A 21,217-nucleotide genomic window follows, 5' to 3' on the forward strand; every position below is an offset into this window, starting at 1 on the left:
CGACAAAATGCGAATGTTATGTCATAAAAGTTATTTTTAAGGTATAGTGGGTCTTTGCCCTATGTTTTTGGAAACCCAAAAATGTATATTTTTATGCAAACTTTGAGGATTAACTTTCAAAAATTGGAGCGAAGACAAACTCACATGGAAAAATAGTGTTTTAGTATGAGAAAATGACTCATTTTGCCCTATTTAGTGTGTGTATAATACATGTACTTCATAAGCAAATATTTTCAATCTTTGTGAGATTTTTGAATTTTGTAGAGATTTTATATAAAGTATATTATAATGTTAGATGAAATATCAAGAAAATTTTTGATAGGGTTAAAATTAAATTTTTCACCTTCATGTTTGTCACACTATAGGCTTTTCGCTCGTCATGTTCACCCATCTTCTTGATAAGATCAATTAAATCAGATGGTTTTAAGAATGATGTTCAGATATACAGAATTTCTTTGCAGAAACAACTGTTATCCGACCTAAAACCGTTCAAATTACACCAGTAAATGTTGACAGATCATCCAAAGGTTCACTTTGTATTGAAACAGAAAAAATTCTGCAAAAAGTTGTTAATGTGGAAGATGTCAAACAAGTTTCTATCAATAAAATTGAGATGAATCACTAGTTACTCCACGTACTTCAGAAAATTTAAGATATCCTTTACCACCTCACTTACATGGCGGTTTACCTATACAAAAGATCAATTAGTAACTTCAATAAATACTATAATGAAGTTTTCTCTTTGCAAAATAGATTTCAACATGTTTTGCCAAATATAATTCTGGTCTAGGTCTATTTAATTGGAGCTCGAGATAACTCATAGAATCAACACTAATGGAGCAAAACCTATCAAACAAAAGTGCAGAGAACACCAATAGAGTTTGCAAATGAGGAGAAAAAACATAAAAAGCAAATGATTGAAAAGGGTATAATAAAACCTCTAGTTCAGAGTTGGAATCTCCCTTTTCTATTGAGAAAGATGGAAAAATGAGATTTTCCATGCTTTTCCCATACCAAATACACAAGATTGTATTGACACTTTATGGAAAAATACTTTTTTCAGTTTACTAGACATGGCTTCATTATACTGGCAGGTACTGATAGATAAGTATGACTTGTATGATCATACTAGATTACCCTTTTGCTTATGTAATAGCCCAGCCACTTTCGGTAGTGTTATCAACCAAGTTCTAAAGTGACTTACATGACAGGATGCTAAGTCTCCTTTGATGATGTAATCATATGTGATATGCTACTAAAACTTTCTGCAGTCATTTGTAGATTAAACAAAAAATACAGATTAAAACTGAAACCCCCGAAGTCTGAATTATATCGGAGAGAAATCAAATTTGTAGGAAAATTAGTCAATCAAAATGGTGATTTAGTCAATTCTGAAAGTATAGAATTTATCAAAACATCCCCCAGTCACATAAGATAAAGAGCAATTAGGATCATTCTTGGGGTTTGAAAACTACCATGATTGAAATCATGTCAAGGGTTTGCTTTAATTTTTAATTCATTAAACCAACTTGTAAAAATAATATCGAAAAAAAAAAAGAAATGAAATGGTCACAAGAACATAAAAATGCTTTTGAAAGGATTAAACATTAGCTTACCCATATTCACAAGATAGCTCTATTTTAGATACATCAGATTCAAAGTGGTAAAGAACGAACTGTAAGTTTTTCAAGCAATGTATCACATGTAACACCAACCCAGAGAAAAATACTGTGCCACTCGAAAAGAACTCCTGGCAATTAATTATTGTTCCCCGCTTTCACGAAAGCGTGGAGATATTAAATCTCATTTGTCTGTCAGTCTGTCCATCTGTCAGTCTGTCACAAAAACTTTAACCTTTTTAAATGAGAAGAGATAGGGCTTTCATATTTCACATGGACATTTCCTGTGACAAGAACTTCCCAAATTTACCTTGATTTTTGACCTCGTAACCATGACCTTGAAGTTTGACTCAATTTTCAAAAAAATTAACATTACTTTAAATTGATTATAACTTTTGAAAGAGAAAAGATAGGGCTTTCATACATGTATTACTGTACACATGTATATTACATATGACAATACCTTTCTAAATATATTATGATTTTTTAACCCCCCCCCCCCTTGACCTTGAAGTTTGACATACTTTTCAAATGTGTTATCTTTCCTTATAACATTTGATTGAGAAAAGATAGGGCTTTCATATTTCAAATGCGCATTACCTGTGACAAGATGTTTCCGAACATGCTCTGATTTCTGACCCCTTGACCTTTATGATTGACCAAATTTTCACAAATTTTAATTTTGGTGATTACTTTTAAATGACATATGATAGGGCATTCACATTTGACACAATATGCCATTATTGCATTCCATCCACTAAAACACCAAAAGCGGGGGACCACGATTCTTTGAATTTGCTTGTTACATTTACGAGAAAATGTAGACATTTTTACTGACTAAAATAGTTTAACATGGCTTTTAAACTTAAAAAAAAAAATCACCAGTCAAATGGACTGAAGAATTGTCCCAATAAAATGTCATTTCACAACATAGATAATGCAAAAACCATTGTAATGGAGGTGCTCTTTCCAGAATATCAGATGGTTTAGACCTGTGTAATGAATATAGACCCGGGATAGAATCCCGGGTTGTCAGATATTTCTGACCCAGGGAATTAAACAAACGGCAAAATGAAGATGCTGACATTCACAGAATTAAGACATGGATAGAGTCAAGGGTAAAACCATTTCAAAAAGAGTTATCGTTATTATTAAGTAGTCTGAATGTTAGATATTTTTCGTTTTGTGAATCTCAATTACACCTTAAAAATAGTATACAATGCTATCTCTGGCAAGATCATATACATTAAAGATATTTCTTCGTAGCTCCAAAGAATATACAACCTTAAATCTTGAAATATTGTAACGACTGTAGAACAGCAGAATTCCTTTAAAGCTGATTTTAAGAAACTTGGGTCAGACTACCTTAATGTCATTGATAAAAAAAATTAGAAAAACTGTAATACGCCAAGACTGTATCAAGTTCTCTAAAGGATTTACGTATTTTTTTAGTCAGAGGAATGGGTCGTTGAAGCAAACTAACTATCCTTCCTCCAGTGCAACATCAGAATCTGATGTTCTCTTGGATGTGTGAATCTGTTTAATGTTAGGTATCATTAGTCGGATACTCTGATACATCATAAAACACCAAAAGTGATTCAAGTTCCGCCCTTACAGGATAAGAACAGGTTAAAGAGTTCAAAGAACAAATCAAAGACACAGTTATCAATGTGATAATGTACAGGATTGATTTAGCAGAAATACATGCGAATATCTAAGTTAACATTTTTTATGTGTTATAATTATGACCCCCACCCCCACCAATAAAAAAACAAAACAAAACAAGAAAAGAAAGAAAAAGAAAAAAAAGCTAAAATGGTAAATAAATACACAAATATAGTTTTAAGTTATAAAATTTATTTAACATAATTGGTGCCTTTCTTTTATGCTTCTCAAAATCATCAAACATTCACAAGCACCAGGGGCAGTTAAATATGATTTTCATTGACAAATATTTTGTCAAAGTTTGATATAATTATAATCTGTATTAAGGTAGGTCGCGGGTTTGCTTTTGTCATCACTATTGGTACACAATTTCTACGATTCGAGCGGTTGTTTTGTGCGCATTTGATTCTGCCGTCAGGTACGTCACAAAGGCAACGTTGCGTTGTTTCCCGTATAATTCTCTGAAAATAACTTCATAAAACTCTTTCAGCAAAGTTGGCTTAAAAACGTCATTTTTCTATATATTTCAATAGTAAAGCGTAAAAATAGTACTAAAAACTAAACCGCGTTTACAGTAATACAGCATTAAAACTACGTAGACAAATTTAATAAAAATTACAGATAAAATGCTATAAATTGTAAGGAACATTATATCAAATTTTCAGGATATGTTTTCTCGTAAGAATTTTTAAGGACTAAACCCGCGATCTACCTTAAATCTAATGTACCATTATTTTAGAAATATACGTGGAAGAACCTGTGCAAGGTTTGACTTTACGTAAAAAGGGGAAAAAAGTGACATGTAAGTAAATCGAAGTTTACACATTTTGTATGGTATTCAAGATCATATTACTGGGTTTCTTTGTCCAAATGCATCATAAAAAGTGAAGGAAAGGGAATGCTGTCGGTGAATAGTTTGATGACTATTTCACCATGGGCAAGAAGCACAAAAACTATTCCACGGTAGGGGATGTTTAGAGAAAAAATAGCAGGTTTATTCGTCGTATTTTATATAGAAAATTCACAGAGGTATAATAAAGAAGTATATTTGAGAAGAAAAAAAATGTTCTAAAATAAAATATCCGAAAATTTATTGCATGTTGGACATAGGGCCATTTTTGATGTTTTAATGGTTCTTGCTCTCCACAACATGTACAAGTTAGTGGTGAAATTATAAGGGAAATTGCATCAAAAAATCGATGTTTCTTTTGTTGATATCTTTCTGACGACAGTTTAAGGAATTCAACGACGAAAGAAACAAAATTTGGAAAGAAGATAACATTTTTCTAACCCAATCGTTTTTTAATGATTTACATGTAATTATACTCGTGACATTCAGATCCGATTTCTGCTCTCAATTTCCTGGTTTGCATTTAAAATCAGGAAAGACTGATCAAAATAGAATGACTTCATCATGTAGACACCATTAATGACGGCCATGGAAATCAGATAAGGAAATATTTGAGTTAAACACAAACAACAAATTGATACCTTACATATGATTGTCGTTTTCAGGAAATGTCAAATCTATCAAGAAAAATTCAGTCAAATATACATTGCATTTTTTGAAAAAATTAAACAATTGCTCATGCATGCATATAAATATATGTAATCGCATTTGTCTCTCTCTTTCTGTATTTAGGAAAATTGTTCTCAAAATGGAAAAAAAAATGGCGTTTGGAAATCAAATCCTTTATATAGACGGTTCCTAAATAATCCAACACAGCATTGGAAGAAGTGTAAATGAACGAATTGAAGCAGACAGAGAGCTGACTGTTTCCATTTTGTTCAGATTTGGTCGGTGAAAGTGTATGAAAGATAACGGAAACCTTGCCCGAACATTAGGTTATCAAATGGACCTCCACAAAGTAGATCACATAGACTTTTTGAACAGCTCTCACTGTTGTACATTTTAATTACTTCACACTAATTTTAGTCTGCTGTTCATGTTTATTTTTATTTCCCAAAACATACTTGTTGGAAGTATGTTTTATGGATGGAATTAAATAATTGTGCTGTAAAATCAATTTCATTTGTTTGTGTTTTGTTTAACGTTCCTCTCGAGGATTTTTTATTCATATGGAGACGCCACCACTTGCCGGTAGAGAGCTGCACATTTTGACCTTTGCTGGCTCTCAGGGTCATTGAGCAGTGAGGAACTTTTTCGTGCCAGCACCCACTGCGATACAGGGCCTCAATTTAAACGGCCTCAACCGAAGGACCGGTCTCCACGTCCCACAGTGGGATTCGAACTTGCGACGTAAGGATCAACTCTCTAGAGCAGACGCTCTAACCACTGCGCTACTCGGGCTACCAATTTCGTTTGAACTGAGAACAAAACAGAAAACACTTTGATTTAAGGGTCTCGCAAAACGCATTTTTAAGAGAGAAGTTTTTATAAACCTTCCCTTTACATCTTGTACAAGCCTGCTCCACTCTATCCCGGCATTTTTTTTTTCTCTGACAGGCTAATGATGTATTTTCAGCAATTCTTTCATTTGAAGGCTTCGACATGATGCCATCCCCAATCTACCGTTTGCATGTAGGTTGATGTATTGTAGCAAAAAAAAATTCTGCTGCGGAAAACATGAACAGAAAAATATATATATATATATATTTTTTTTTTTTTTTTTTGTTATTTTGATAACTTTTCATGATTTTCCGAACCTTTTTGGATGAAAGATTGGACGTCGAACCCCTTCAAAAGAATTTTTAAATCGATCATTTCTTTTGTTTGTTTGTTTGTTTGTTTTTTTTTTTTTTTGTTTTTGTTTTTTTTTTTTGTTTGTTTTGTTTTGTTTTGTTTTTTTTTTGTTTTTTTTTTTTGTTTTGTTTTGTTTTTTTTTGTTTTTGTTTTTGTTTTTGTTTTTTTTTTTTGTTTTGTTTTGTTTTTTTCTTTTCTTTTTTTTTCAGGCACTTATTCTGTCGACTATATATCCTTTCACCTCCTTTGAAAACTCTGCTACGTGCCTGTTTCAGGTCTTAATTCGTATAATACATAGAAATGATGAGACTTATTGTATCTTTACATGACTACTTTATCATATTTGAGGAAAAAAAATATTAACTTACGAAGCATATGAAATAAAAATTAATTGTTTGACGCCACGAACGGCAGGCAGGTAAATTAAGGTCAGGTCATACATTCCTCAATAATGTTTAAGTTTTCCGAAGATTTTGTCATTGAAGTACATGTACATGTATTGCTACTTTAAACCATGTTTACTAATAAAAAAAAAATTGAGGTATTTTACAAGGTATTTATGCTAGATATCAGAATATGGTGTTATCTAAATAATCCCTTTGGAAATAACTTAAATTGTCAATATCACCATTTTTGCCTTTTTGATTTTTAAGACTACTGTAAAACAGCTAAGAAACTGTTTTTCGGGTTTATTTTTTTAAATAATGAAATAAATTCCATATCCAATCACAAAACATTGAATATCCTCTATATGTTGTACAATATCTTCAAAATGCAATGCGGTAATGCAATATTTCCTCACCCATCCCCCCCCCCCCCAAAAAAAAAAAAAAATAGATCGAAACGCTTTTTACTTATCATGCTAATACCAGGGATGGGGTCATACACATAGAAAAGTAATTTAATAAAATTACAATTACTTGCTCAAAATCTTCAATTAAATTACCATTACCATTACAGGGATTTTCAATTGTAATTGATTAAATTACAATAACTTTGCAAATGTAATTAATTAAATTACAAATTACATTTTATGAACGTACATGTATAATAAATAAATATTCATGAACGTTCCTTTTAGTCATTTTAAATTCATTTATACAAGTGTATATATATTTTTTTATGAAATTTTCTCAAATAAAGTGTCTCCAGCTAAGTTCTCAAACACAGTATCCCCAGTTAACCTACATTTATCAGATTTGAAAGGTTTTTTCCTCCACAATGAAGATACTTTCCCAACAGGGCATATCTGACAGGAATAGATAGATATTGTCCAGCAGGAATACCATGTTTTACCCTAATTCAAATGTAATACAAAATTTGATGTCATTTTAAGTTTTCTGCTATGTATTTATGCAAAAAATATTTTGCCTTGATGTTTCCTTTTTATCATTATAAGCTTTCTCAAAATATTGGTACATGTATTTGACATATTGTATGTTGAACGACCAAAAATGCAAATTCGAAGTGATTAAAATATTTATTAAAATTCATTGTCAGTATACCAGTATATGTACATGTACATGACCTTAGGGCACTAATTAGCACCTGATAATAACTCGAACACAAGACGATAACAGACATGGCAAACAAAGGATTAGAAGCCACAGGTACAGGCATTTCAACTAATATAATTTTAAATTCATAAACAACTTAGTCAAAAACTATTAAGTTTATTCGTATATTAAACACAGAGAGAATATTTTGAAGGTTCCTTTATAAAATGCATGGGATAAAACAGCAATTCACTAAAAGGAGGAAATATGAATATTCCTGTAAGATATTAACCACCAAAATATTTTTTCCAAAAAATTAAAACTTTCTTGAATAGTGTATAGTGAGTTGGAGAGGGGGAGGGAAATGATTGCATCATTCTATGTAATTGAAAAGTAATTGTGAATTACATACATTTTCACCAAACTAATTGATTGAATTACAATTACTTGTAATTGAAAATTTTGCCAATTACACATTACTTTCAATTACTTCAAAATTTATAATTAATTACTGTCAACTACCATTACACATTACCATTACCCAATCTCTGGCTCATACGTTAGTTCAATATATACCGGTATATATTTACTGGTTTAGCCAGTCAAGCTTTTTGAAAAGCTCTTACATGTGCAGTGAATTGATAGGAAAAATAACATTTCCTAAATTTTATGTATCCAGAGAACTCGTCCAATATCAATCCCTTTTACAGGTATTTCCACTTCTAAGAAAATGTACAATATTAACTGTTTTTGTTAAGACAATTTTGCCTGTCAGCCTAATTAAATATATTAGTGGTGATAAAGCTTAATTAAAAAAAAATGATAAAAGTAAAATACATGTAATTTTTTACTGTAAATGTACACTACATGCATATAATTGTGTACTTAAATTTATTCACTAAGACTAAAAAAAATATTTAAAAAGTCTATTTAAAAAGCATATGATGAGATAATCAGATTGATACTAATACAGGTCATACCAGAAATTCTAAAGGGTATTTATTACTCATTTTCACAGACTCGACCACAATACCAGGAAATATCTGCAAACACTTTAATTTTTATAATCACATTGTGTCATTTCCTCTGAAAGCACTTAAAATTATTTTTACACTTTGAAATATTTGTAATTTGCACATTTTTAGCTATCTTACATATCGTTCAACTAATATTTTAGCTATGGTTCTAAACGTGAAATATGTTGCAATCTTTATTGTTATAGTTATGCATCAACCTGTTAAATCTAAACGAGAATGTGTTGGCCACATGTAAGTACGTTACAAAGTATTTAAGATATGCATTATAAATGTCAAAGTATAATGTTTATGTTACCTTATCGATATTATCTTTGAATTTAAAATAATTATTATAAAGTTAAGTAGTTAAAGGTTTTAAATCATGTATCTAAATTTCTTAAAAATGAAACACTATTACATTCTTGAACCATATACTAGTAATTAAATTTTAATTATGAATAAATTTCTGAAAACTAGGCGATATACAACGCTCGTAATACAAGGTCCTCGAATAAAAATCTGGACTAATTAGATAAGGATCACGTATGTAATGCTGAAACGCTATAGGTGTCAATGGTCAACTAGAACTTGAAAAAAAGGATGATGTGACATAACTGCTATCTGGGGCCCCTTTTTCTACGACGAATTATATTTAATCTACAACGATTTTGATAGTTTTCAAACATGAGTGAATAAATACAACGCCTTTTGAAAAGTTTAAATAGTTTCGACACATTTTTAATTATAAGGAATACGGCATTATCTATGAATTTTTAGACCCTATGACAGCAAAATTCGGCCTGGTTTGTGACAATATGTTCTTTTACGAAAAGAGAATAGGCGGGTCTTAGTACAATAGGGGGATATGCATGTCCGAGGAATCTACCTTGTATGGCTATTGTTATTATTTCGCACATAGTCGCTTACCGAGAACAACTGTCCAATCCGATGACAGAACGACAAAACATGCTGGTTTACATGTTTATTTTTTATCACAGGCACGAGGTTTAGGTCAATTTACACAATATCTCTACTACATTTCAAACTTTTAATGGTCAGCCAAGACTAGTTATACAAAATAATACGCATGGAACCTCAGTGTTTACCGTTTTTGGTCAAGAAATGCACATCAAACTTCTATTCACTGATTCTCGGGAATACGTGTAGACCTAGCGAATTGCCAATCAAACGCTTAACAAACTTTGAACTATGTATATTTATAAATCAATTGTTTGTAAATGTGAGCTGGGAAATTGTAGATCCGTGTCTAATTTGTGACTCAAATGCATAAAAAATTGTTTATCGGAAAGCAGATAAAAAAAATACAACCTTTCTCCAAGCATAAAATGTCCTTAGTATTTTTATGGTACTCATTAGTAATGCAACTCATTTATCTGATTGGTCAGTTAGAAAGTATCGCCAGTGCCTCGAAAAAATGGTTTCGTCGATCTGGTCATAATGGGAAAGGCCAGCTAGATTTTTTAAAAACAACATGTGAGCGCAGTTATGTACATTTTTCTCCTTTCACATATAGGTAGATTTTAATAAAATACAGTGACCAGCCAAAGGAGAAAAATGTACCTACTTGCGCTCGTATATTTTAAGGGCTTCAAAGAGTGGGGCAGGGCCAAAATTCAATGGGAATTGGATGTAAACATGGAACCCCTACTCAAAATAAAGACAATTATCTTCCAAATTATGTTTCTATTTTCGGTAAAAGTAGTATTTTATGAGGATAAACATGTCTGTGATTAAGTGCATGCAAAAATTAGAGTAAAATTTATATATTTAATTTTTTGTCAATTTACCGGGGGCCGTATGTCACATCATCCTTTATTAAGAAAAATATATCAAATAGACAATACGATTGGTAAAAATTTCGACGATATTCTTTTGGATATGGACGGTCAATATTTCTTGTTTGAACGTCTAACAGTGAGAAATAAAACAAATAAATACCGACATTTGGAGAGGACGCCGAATACTTTTATGAAGCCGTTGGCAACTCGCCGAAATAGAGCTAATTCCTAAAGCTTGACGTCGTAAATATTAAGAAGTATGGGAATCTTAAATTCTCCCTTTTCATTATTTTAACAAAGTTAACAAAGTTCACAACATTGTTACAAATAAGTACCATATAGATTTATTTCTTCGTTTTAAAAAAAGTACCATTTCCTTATAATAATTTATATTACAGACAAAAATCGTGAACGGGCGTAAACGATTGTTTTGAATCGAGACAAGACCCTCGCGTTTCCAGATAAAGGGCCCCATTCATTCGCTTACATGTTTCTCTCCACCAACTGCAGGAAATGTGAAAAAAATCTTCCTAAAGCCTGTCTTGTGCACATTTGTGCATCCTAAAGCCACAAATTAAACTTTACTAGCTGTCATTAACAATTATCACATTCATTTTCTGACAGTTAAATAGACGCAACGAATGTGCCGTTTTGTATACACAATATATACTTCGCTTAACGAGGATTGACGCCTATGACATCAGAGCAATGGGGTGAACATCGGCCATGAAAATATGCATACTGAAAAATTTAAACTTTGAATCGCTGGAACATAACAAATATCAATATTCTAGCAAAGAACTTAAAATATATGAATATACATGTAACATCATGTAAACTTTGTCATATCAAAAATTTTTGAGACGTAATAAAAATCCTTTAAAGATGAATGTGTATGCAGAACGGGAATATCCTTATCATATATTAAATGATACTAATTTTACAGAGTTATTTTAATATCTATTTATCATCACATCCATGTTGAAACTTTGCATTATTTGTTTTTCTTTTCTTTGGACAGAATGTGATATATTCCTTCGCCTTCAAATTCTAATACAGTACATTTTCGTTCTTTGTCTTTCATTCAAAGATTCTTTAAGTTTATGATTTGTGTATTTTAGCCATCAATTTTTAATTGAGGTTAGAAGGAGAATCAAAATAACTCAAAGAAAATTATTTTTCTTGAAGGAGATATTTAAAAAAAAAATCACTAATTAACTGGGTAGCTAAACAAGACAAAGTAGTTCTCAATAGTTAATCTTTCTTTTCCCCCCAAAAATTTCTACATCATTTATTAGTCTTTCGTATTCTATATAGTGTAATACTTTGTAAATAAATGTATACTTTTAATATTCTACTGCACCCTTTACCGCACAGAAAAGGAATCAAAAGAAAATACAGACTTGTACATGATATTTGTAGGGGTTGTTGTGATGGATATCATTTTGATAAAGAGCTCCAGAATTGCACAAGTAAGTAAATATTTTTGAAATTCTTACATTTGTTGAAAGCATATACTTAAAAACATTCCGGACGCTATTCCCGAGCCTTATATAAAAATGTTCCGTTAGCGCTTTATGAAAATCTGTTTCCACACACCGTTGCACTTTTGAGACTATCTTTCCAAAAATAATAATTCAATGCTTTTATTTACATCTTTTAACTCCTTGCCTTTACTACAAATGTGATTTATATTTTAAAATCCCGGTATTATCCTTTGGGTAAGTTACAATTAATGGAAGAGCCATTGCAACAGCTTCTGTTCAATGTGAGCGTGAATTTTGATTTTCGCTCATGACGTTGCAAATCCACGGTGTTCAACGTTGTGACCTCAAAACAAAACGCATACTCGAACCTTTTGACCTCCTGTCCGTCTTATGATGTTTTGAATGCCGTGGCTTTCCTTATACCTTATAAGCAAAATACATGTTTTAAGATATCTGTATCATAAAGCGAACGTTGATGAAAATTATGAATATAGCGAAGACAATTAAACTGCACTGTAAAGCAAGAAAAAACTGCACAATATGCGTGCCGGAAAAACAAAGGTTGTATCTATCATTTCGTTGTTATAGTGTATGTCAAGGTCGAGCCACTTTTATTTTTAGCGTAAAATTGTAAACAACTTTCAACTGGAGCACACAAAGATCAGATATATGTTCTAATAATCTTTTTTGATCATTGTATAAAAATTCTTGGTCTACCGACATTCTTAAGACCGAGGTAACTTTTTTCAACTCTTTCTGCGCACGCGTACAATAAGGAGAAAAATGTAAAGTTATTTTTTTTTCTTGGGCCATACAAAATTATTTTTAGGTCACCTGTGTAGTTCAGGTGATCTGTTGCTATCCTTTTTTTCCGTAATCGTGCGATGTGCGTTAACATTTGAACATTTTCAGCTTCTTCTCTGGGACGAATCAAACAATTTCAACCACTTTTGGCATATAGCATCTATGGGTGAAGGGGAACAAAATTATGAAATTCATGGGCCCTGTCCCCTACGGCCTGAGGGGTGGGGCTAAAACCACCAAAATAAATGCAATCTTAAAAAATCTTCTTTAGTCCTGGACGTCAAGCAGTAAGACTGTTGGCATGATTGTAATAAGCATTGAATCCTTTACCAAAATTTTAAAATTCATGGCCCCATGGTCAGGTGTTCAGGTGCTAGGGAGAAGCTCTGTTGAATATATAGTGAAAATGCAGTATTTCTTTAAAAATCTTCTCTAGATCTGCTCCTGGGTATAAAGTAGATGAACTTTGTACATATTTATGATGAGGAAGGGTGCCTCTTCTAAAATTGTGAATTCCATGGCCCCTGGGTCAGGGGTTCTGGTGTTAGGGCGGGGCTCTATTGATAATATAGTGAAAATGCATTAATTCTTTGAAAATCTTCTCCTCTGCTCCTGGGTATTACATGCATGCCGGTGATCTAAGAACCTAGTTATATGTATGATGAGGAAGGGTGCATTTCCAAAATTGTGAATTTAATGGCCCCTGGGTCAAGGGTACTATTTGGGGGGTGGGTGGGGTAGGGGTGGGGTTCTAATGATTTTATACTAAGAGTGAATTAATGCTTTGAAATCTGCTCTTTGGTATGAATCAAAGATTTATGATAAGCAAGGGTTTCTTTTCCAAATTTGTTAAATGTGTGGCCCCAGGGCCAGGGGTTCCTGTGGGGTGGGGCACTACTGATTATATAAATAAATGGAGATGCATTTTTTCTTTGTTTCTCTGCTCTGTCTCTAGGTATTACGTAATCAAAGTAAGCATGCTAACTGTATAGTTATGATGAGCAATAGTGCCTCTTTCAAAATTGTGAATTTCATGGCCTCTGGTTTAAAACACGAAACAAATTCACAAAAAGCAAAACTTTACCAGGGTCATGCAAAAATTCTATTTAATTTCCTGTTTGTGCGTCACAGTGCCGTTTTAAGAAAATATTTTGTGAATGTCGGGGGGGGGGGGGGTATAATGAGCATGTTATGAAAGACAGATGATACAAACAAGAAATGGATGCCTCGATTAGTATATATTTCTGGATCTATTTTGGTTGTAAATGATGTGAATAATAAATATCTAAAATATTAAGAAATTTTGAGCATTTTATAATGCTCAAATTTCTATCTATCTGCAACAGTTACTATCCTTATTAGTCTATACAATTTTTTGTCACTTGGTTTTCTCCATTATTGACACAATATCAATTCAGATGCATTTTAGATTGCAATTTCCTCGCAAACATTGACGACTAAAAAACAGAGACCAGAAAATATATTGTTAAAACACAGTGATGTGTTCAATGAGCACTATAAACTTTGAAACGGAAATCACCCTCCGTACTGAAAGAAATGTGCACTTCCCTATCAAACTTTAAAATGAAGGACTTATGATATATTTGTTTTATAGAATACAGGATTTTTGCATCTCTGATATGAATGTAGACATGATCCCTTTTTCGGAATACCATGATTTTGCTTTCCATTTTGAGTACCCCGTATCTATTCTTATCGGTGAATTAAAAGTTTATTACATTATAATATTTTTTAAAATATTGTATATATCTTTAAAAAAAATATTTTTCATTGCCCATTAAACCTTTAAACTGATAAAGGGAAAAAAAACAAATGCAGAAACACATCTTCAATGATTCAAAATCCTTATGTATTTATTAAAAATATAATGAAAACAACAATACATGACAAAGTTTGTATCACATCTCTTGTCAAGGCTCGACCAATGTAAGCTTGAGGACCGAAGCAGAAAGGACTGATATTGAACTCTCAGGCTGAAATGGGGTGTGATTCTGATTTTGCACCGTATGATTTTCTCTATAGAAGATAGCAGCCCAACAGATGAACTCATACGGTCATCAAAAACTAATTGTCATTTTCATTAGGTTTGTCAGTTAAGGAAACGCATTAGCAAATGCGTTGTTAGTTGTGTTACCATATTGGAACCTAAAAAATACAATTTTTACTTGAAACACAAATTGAAACTGGGTTATTAATGTAAGAAATAAAATATTATTTGTGATCTTCTTTGTGAAATACGATAGCGTTATATAAATTGATCTCGTAAACAATTCCATGCCATATCCCATTAAGGAGGCTGGGGGGTCAACAAATTAACCTTATTTTTTTTTAGATATGATATCTTAAGCTATCAACTATCATTTGGCAAAGAAAAAATGAATAAATAAAATCAATTTGATCATTTTTGTATATCTTTATATGGAGCTCTTCTTCTAAAGAAGATCAGTATAGTCTAAAAATGGTCACGACCACCCAGCCCTCTTAAAATTATATTGTACGCCCAGAATGCATCATAAATATCTGTTTTAAATGTTTTCCAAGTTCTGTTTTACATGTTAACTGCACCTATCTGGAGTGCTGAAAAGTAAAATTTCGAAACCTTTGTGTGCCTCTACAAGTCTGTAGCTGTGTGTGTGTGTGTGTGTGTGTGTGTAAATAGATACATAGAAATGTTATGTATGCTGAGTACCTGTTTTAAACGCCGAAAATGATTAAGAGAGAGAAGAGAAGCACATTTAATGCCGATTGTAGTCAAGGTTTCTAAGTGACGTTGCTCAAGCAAATTATGCTGGCATGCTCAAGTGAGAATATTTCCTTATCTATTCAGCCATGCACAATATCATGCATTGAACTCAGCTGTTCGTGACATTTTTAAATCGTACAAACAGGACAGGTTTCATTCTTTACATTCCTCCAGGGAATATCATAAAGAAAAGTGTATTGAGGCAGTCAAGAAACAAACGAAAACGTACATGTGTAATAAGACGCCGTAAAACAACACCGAAAGCGCCGGGTGATCATATAATGCCTTTTGTATTAGAATTACCAATGTATCGATCAAGCTAAAATTTTCAACACTTTTCAAACTTTTGTCATGCCCCCGTAATCGAATCCTAGTAACAAGACCTTTTCCTGAGTACCAGCAATTATTTATATTGCAATATACTCTTATCTACTCATATATTGTAAACTGAGCATTCAATAAAACGTCATGATATTGAACGATTAAATTATAGAGGCGTTAAGTATTTCTTTATATTATACTTTCCCATGTAAATTAGTTGAATCTGATTCGTCGAGAAACATTTGTTAAAAAAACACTATTACCCGCTGAATAATGAAGCCACGTCCATCAGCGTAGCAACATTTAAAACTGCTTGACGACGGGTGTTATTCCAAAAAATATTGACTGCACAGAATGCGCGCAAGGTTCACTGTAATATGTATTTGTATAAAACATTCAGTATAATATAATAAATACTGCATGTAGTTGAGGGTAACATTGAAAATTTTCACCCCTCGAAAACCATTGTCAACCGAGGCGCAGCCGAGGTTGACAATGGTTTTCGAGGGGTGAAAATTTTCAATGTTACCCTCAACTACATGCAGTATTTATATAATCATAGACTATTTTACAGCTTTATATATGTAATAATATTCTTATTACATGTATATTCTTCAGTCTCTTTCAACAGAAGAAACATGCCTCATCAAAACAAGATATTTGTGGAACACTGATGTCCCTATATGACAGTTTTTGGTGAAGGTTAAAGTCTCTCAAATGCAAGTCAAACTCCAAGGTCAAGGGATAAAAATTTTACCACGAAGATACGAAAGCCCAAGCACTTACAATTAAGAAGTTATGGCCAATATTAAAATTTTTAAAATGTGGGTCAAACCCCAAGGTCAAGGTCAAAGGGTCAAATTATAGGTATCCAAGGGAAGCATTGTCATAAGAAATACATTTATGAAGTATAAAAGCCGTGGCACAAACTGTTCAAAATGCTAATGTTAAAGTTTTTCTAAAGTAGATCGAACTCCAACGTCAAGGTCAAAGTCAAAATTGTAGTTATCCAAAGGAAGGCCTTGTCACTTTAAATACTTCTGTGAAATATGAAGGCCCTAGAACTAACTGTTAACTGTTAAAAGTTATGTCCAAGGTTAAAGTTTTTGAAAAGTGGGTCAAACTCAAAGGTCAAGGTCAAAACCTAAAAAAAAAATTAATCCGTGGAAAGGTCATATCACAATGAATACATAAATGAAGTATGAAAGCCCTAGCATCAACTGTTTAAAAGTTATGGACAAGGTTAAAGTTGGGTAAATTCATTGAAAATTGGGTCAAACTCAAAGGTCGAGAGGTAAAATATGTCGGTACCCAAAGAAAGGCCCTGTCAAAAGGAATACACAAGTAAAATATGAGAGCTATAGCTTAAACTAATCCAAAGCTATGGGCAATAGTAAAGTTTTTGCCGACAAACAGATAAACAGACAGACGGACGGACAGGGCAAAAACTTTATACCCCCCAATTCTTCGATTACAGAGGCATAAAAATACAGGTCTTGGTAGGTGAAAATCAAAAAGGGTTTCTGTTGAAACGATTTACGCTAAAATATATTTCATTGAAAAATTTCATTTACATACTTGCTCCTTTTCATTAGATGTCGTGGACAGATTGCAATAGCACGGTTTCATGACATAAATTTGTTATAGGAAAGATTTATTATTTTTGTTAAACGCCGAGCCGGCAATATTCCAGTTATATTTAGGCGATTGTTAAAGTAAAGAGAAAATGTATATAAAAAAAAATTATTGATGTGCAATTTTAAAATATTATGATTTCTATCCCTAGGCAGCTTTATATAATAAATGTTGCTAGGGTAGCTCGCTTTCATTGGCAATATCTTCTTTGAAATAAACTTTTTAATATTGAATCGAAAAATTTAGGGATGCTTATATATATATATATATATATATATATATATATATATATATATATATATATATATATATATATATATATATATATATATATATATATATATATATATATATGATTTAAATTCTAGTCGTTACATGTAACATATGTATTTATGAATACATAAAAACCCAAAAGACTGATGAATATTACATCTTTTATTTTTATAAAAGAATGCTATTACCGGAAAAATAGAAATAAAATTTTTATGCTTAATAAATAGGAAACACATTCTAATAGGATTCTTTCAGTAAATGCTGTTCAATATTTTGTTTTAAGTATAAATTCCATTTCACTTATCAATTTTTTTCAACAAAATGCGAACAAAAATAAAACAAGACAAAGTTGAAAGTAAGAAATCCACATTTGTAGTTCTGGTATTTAACAACTTGAAATTTGGGAACATTGCTTTTTTGTTTGTAGATTTTACAGATTTCTTTTTACTTGGAATCGAATTCACTATTATCATTATTTTTTCATAAAAATATGAAATAGGATTGGAAAAGCTTTTTTCGAGTTATTTAGGTTCAAAACCTTTTATTTCTTTTTAAAGGATGTCCAGACGGCTTTATTGGTCCGAAGTGTGCGTCACCCTGCCCTTATCCTGGATATGGATTCAAATGCAACTTTAATTGCGAGTGTAGAAAAGATTTCTGCAATGTAACAGTGGGATGTCCAAAGAACTGCAAGAAAATTCTAAACTGTTCAACTATATCAACAGAATATATTGGATTTAGTGAGTAAAATTATTACACCGTACATGTATTTGGACAAATAAATTAGTCGATGGAAAATATTTTTGTCTATTGTTCACACTTACGGAATCAACAAGTCCTCCAATTGACAAACATATAGAGAAAAAAGAAAAAGATAGGACTACAGAGGAGACTCCTGTTACTTTGCATACCCCATATGAAACACATTCGTCCAAGATACATTCCACTAATGACTATATTTTGATGGTAATTTACACTCTCGGACCAGTTTGTGCATTAGCTGGATTTTTCTACGTGTCTATGCACATGACGAAATTTCTGACAACAAGGGTATGTTAAGGAAGCATTCAAATCATTTCTCGGGAAATTTAGACTTTTTAAAGAAAATTAAGTTTGATAATTTATCAAAGCCGCCGATTAAACGTTAACTTTTATTTTCTATTGCATAAAGACAACAGAGTGACGGAAACCAAGAAGTGCACTGGTCACCACCACGTCATCACTTGACTGCTATTAATAGCAAAATATTCCTTAATGAAAAAACCTTAACAGTACAACACTACCCCTTGGTTTAATAACTTCTTTGAGTAAATAACGTAGTTGAAAAACATCAATTACGCCTAAAATGTGCTGCTAGAATCCCACGGTGTGGTCGGAAAAATAATTATTCCACATACCCGATGTTTTGAAATATATACATATAACCCGAGATATTTCTTTAAACCATGTTTACCTCGCGATTCTAGCAGTACTTTCCAAGAATCAAAGAAGGCAAGCTTTCGATCTTTAGAAATCTTATGTTTTGAAGTATCAAGCTTAGTGTTGTTCTTTTGCATTATTGTTGTCACGAATGACAGAGGAAAGGCCGACCGGGATACGTTAATTTGCTGATTGTTTTCAATGGAAGATATAATCGATAAAAATAAATTAGCATACGTGTTTAACAAACTTTAACTCCATATAAATCACACAAAATATTCATGGTATTTGTTTCTAAACCCCCTTTTACGTAACTTTTACATGCCGTCTTAGCCAAATTCTCGTTACACAACATGATCTATTCTCAAGTTATTTGTTGAACAGTTATGACGTCATCGGTCGTCGATTTTAGTCCAAGTGACAGATACAGCATAACAAAATAAAAGCATTTTATTTTTGCTAATATTTACATGATGCTATTCATTTTCAGGAGGTAAATTACATCTCTAAATACCAATATTTAGGAAACTTGTGTTCTAAAATTGACGTCATCTTGTCTACTATGAAGTCGTATTGTATCACTGATTTAGTCAAGTCAGAATATCTGAGTGTTTCCTTAACACACCTGCGAAGCCTATTTCGACTAGGGAATAACTTGGATATATTTTTCATTATTGATCATTCCCACAACGTTAATGAAAACAATACCAATCAAATTTCAGAGGAGCCATGATTTCCTTTTTAAACTTTTTCTAAAATTCCTCATAAATTATATATAAATTCAGATATGAAATTCCTCTTCAAAAAATTCCATAAAAATCGTTCTTCGATAACAGAAATAAAAATAAATCTAACTCACTTTCGACAATATTTGAATTGTCAAAATTGAATATCGACTGTCGCATATTTTATAACTTAAATAAGTAGGCCATGAGGTTTGAATCTATTCTTTGTTAGGACACAGAGTTTAAAGTATTGTACCATAGTTACAATGTAGGTGAGATTTCTTTTGCTAAAAGTGAAGGTTATCTGTACATAACTCACACTTTTCTATGAACTCCGCCCTTCGAGCTGGAACACAAGAGCATTCAAAGATCTAAGACACATTTTTTTTTTTAATCAAACGAACATCCGGATTAGAATTACCAAATTAAAGAAAGAAAAAAATATAAACTTTAAAAAGCATGAGATAATCAATATCAATTGAAAACATGCATTTAAGAGTTTGACTTTTATTAACAAATGAAAAACAAGACAGAGCAGAAATCGCTTGATTTTTTTTTTCTATATCGTCCGATTTAAAATCAACCTTGGAACATAAATTATAAAAAACTTAAATTACTGAGTTTTAGTTTACATCTATTCTAAATGTCCAAATTCCTTAAAGGCAGAAATTTTAAGCACCGCCGGGGCCTTTAAAAATATCTGGTCTACGCACCCCTGTCAATAAAGGGAATTCGAAGTAAGGTTGGGTGCTAGAATTTGATTGACATTTAGTTACTAGTTCTTGTGTATACCCTGTACACCTTCTTTGACACTCGCGGCGACCTTAACATCAACTCTTGATCCTTTGATATTTTCCCCACATCGTAGAATCTGTATTACTATTAAAACTTTTAGCTTGATAATATATTTATATACCTTTAGTATTTGAAATAATTCTAATATTTTTCATGATAATATATCAAGCTTTGGTAGTAATGATAATATTATAGATGTTATTATTATATTCGATTTACGGTGCGGATATAATAATTGGTTCAGTATTCAAACTCGATTTAGACGTATATATAAATATAAAAATATATGCTAAAAATAAAGTGTCCATTCTCTGTTGAAATGTCATGCAATAAAAATATTTAAAAATGATTATAAATTTTACATTTCTAATCATGATAACAAAGGTAATTTTCATTTGATATTTTGACTCGTAATTCGATTAAGAGTTTATAAATAACTCTTTTCTTTAAAGGTCAAGTATCATGAAAATAAAAATGCTCTTAATGTTGCTATATTGACAATGCCATGTAGGAAATGAATATTTTAAAGTTACCGATTTTTTAATGAAACCTACATGCTTGATTTACCTGTTTGAAAACTGACAATTTCCATTAACGCCGACGATGTTACCTCCCCTGTTCATGACGTCATTAGAGACACCGATATCAAAACAATAGGCCCACCATATTAGAACGCTCCAAGTCCGAGTACAATC

The 21,217-nt window shown here is 31.9% G+C and overlaps 1 long non-coding RNA gene across 1 annotated transcript; it reads left to right on the top strand.

Annotated features, from left to right (window-relative positions):
• The first annotated feature begins 8,640 nt into the window (after window positions 1-8,640).
• LOC133176847 (uncharacterized) lies at window positions 8,641-18,268 on the top strand. The gene is made up of 3 exons (XR_009719565.1): window positions 8,641-8,752; window positions 11,722-11,771; window positions 18,141-18,268. It is a non-coding gene; the product is annotated as an uncharacterized LOC133176847 (long non-coding RNA).
• Window positions 18,269-21,217: the final 2,949 nt, after the last annotated feature.

This window comes from Saccostrea echinata, unplaced genomic scaffold (genome assembly GCF_033153115.1).
Source record: "Saccostrea echinata isolate AGI-Se365-2 ecotype Australia unplaced genomic scaffold, CSIRO_AGI_Sech_v1 ptg000083l, whole genome shotgun sequence".
In the NCBI taxonomy this organism is placed as follows: domain Eukaryota; kingdom Metazoa; phylum Mollusca; class Bivalvia; order Ostreida; family Ostreidae; genus Saccostrea; species Saccostrea echinata.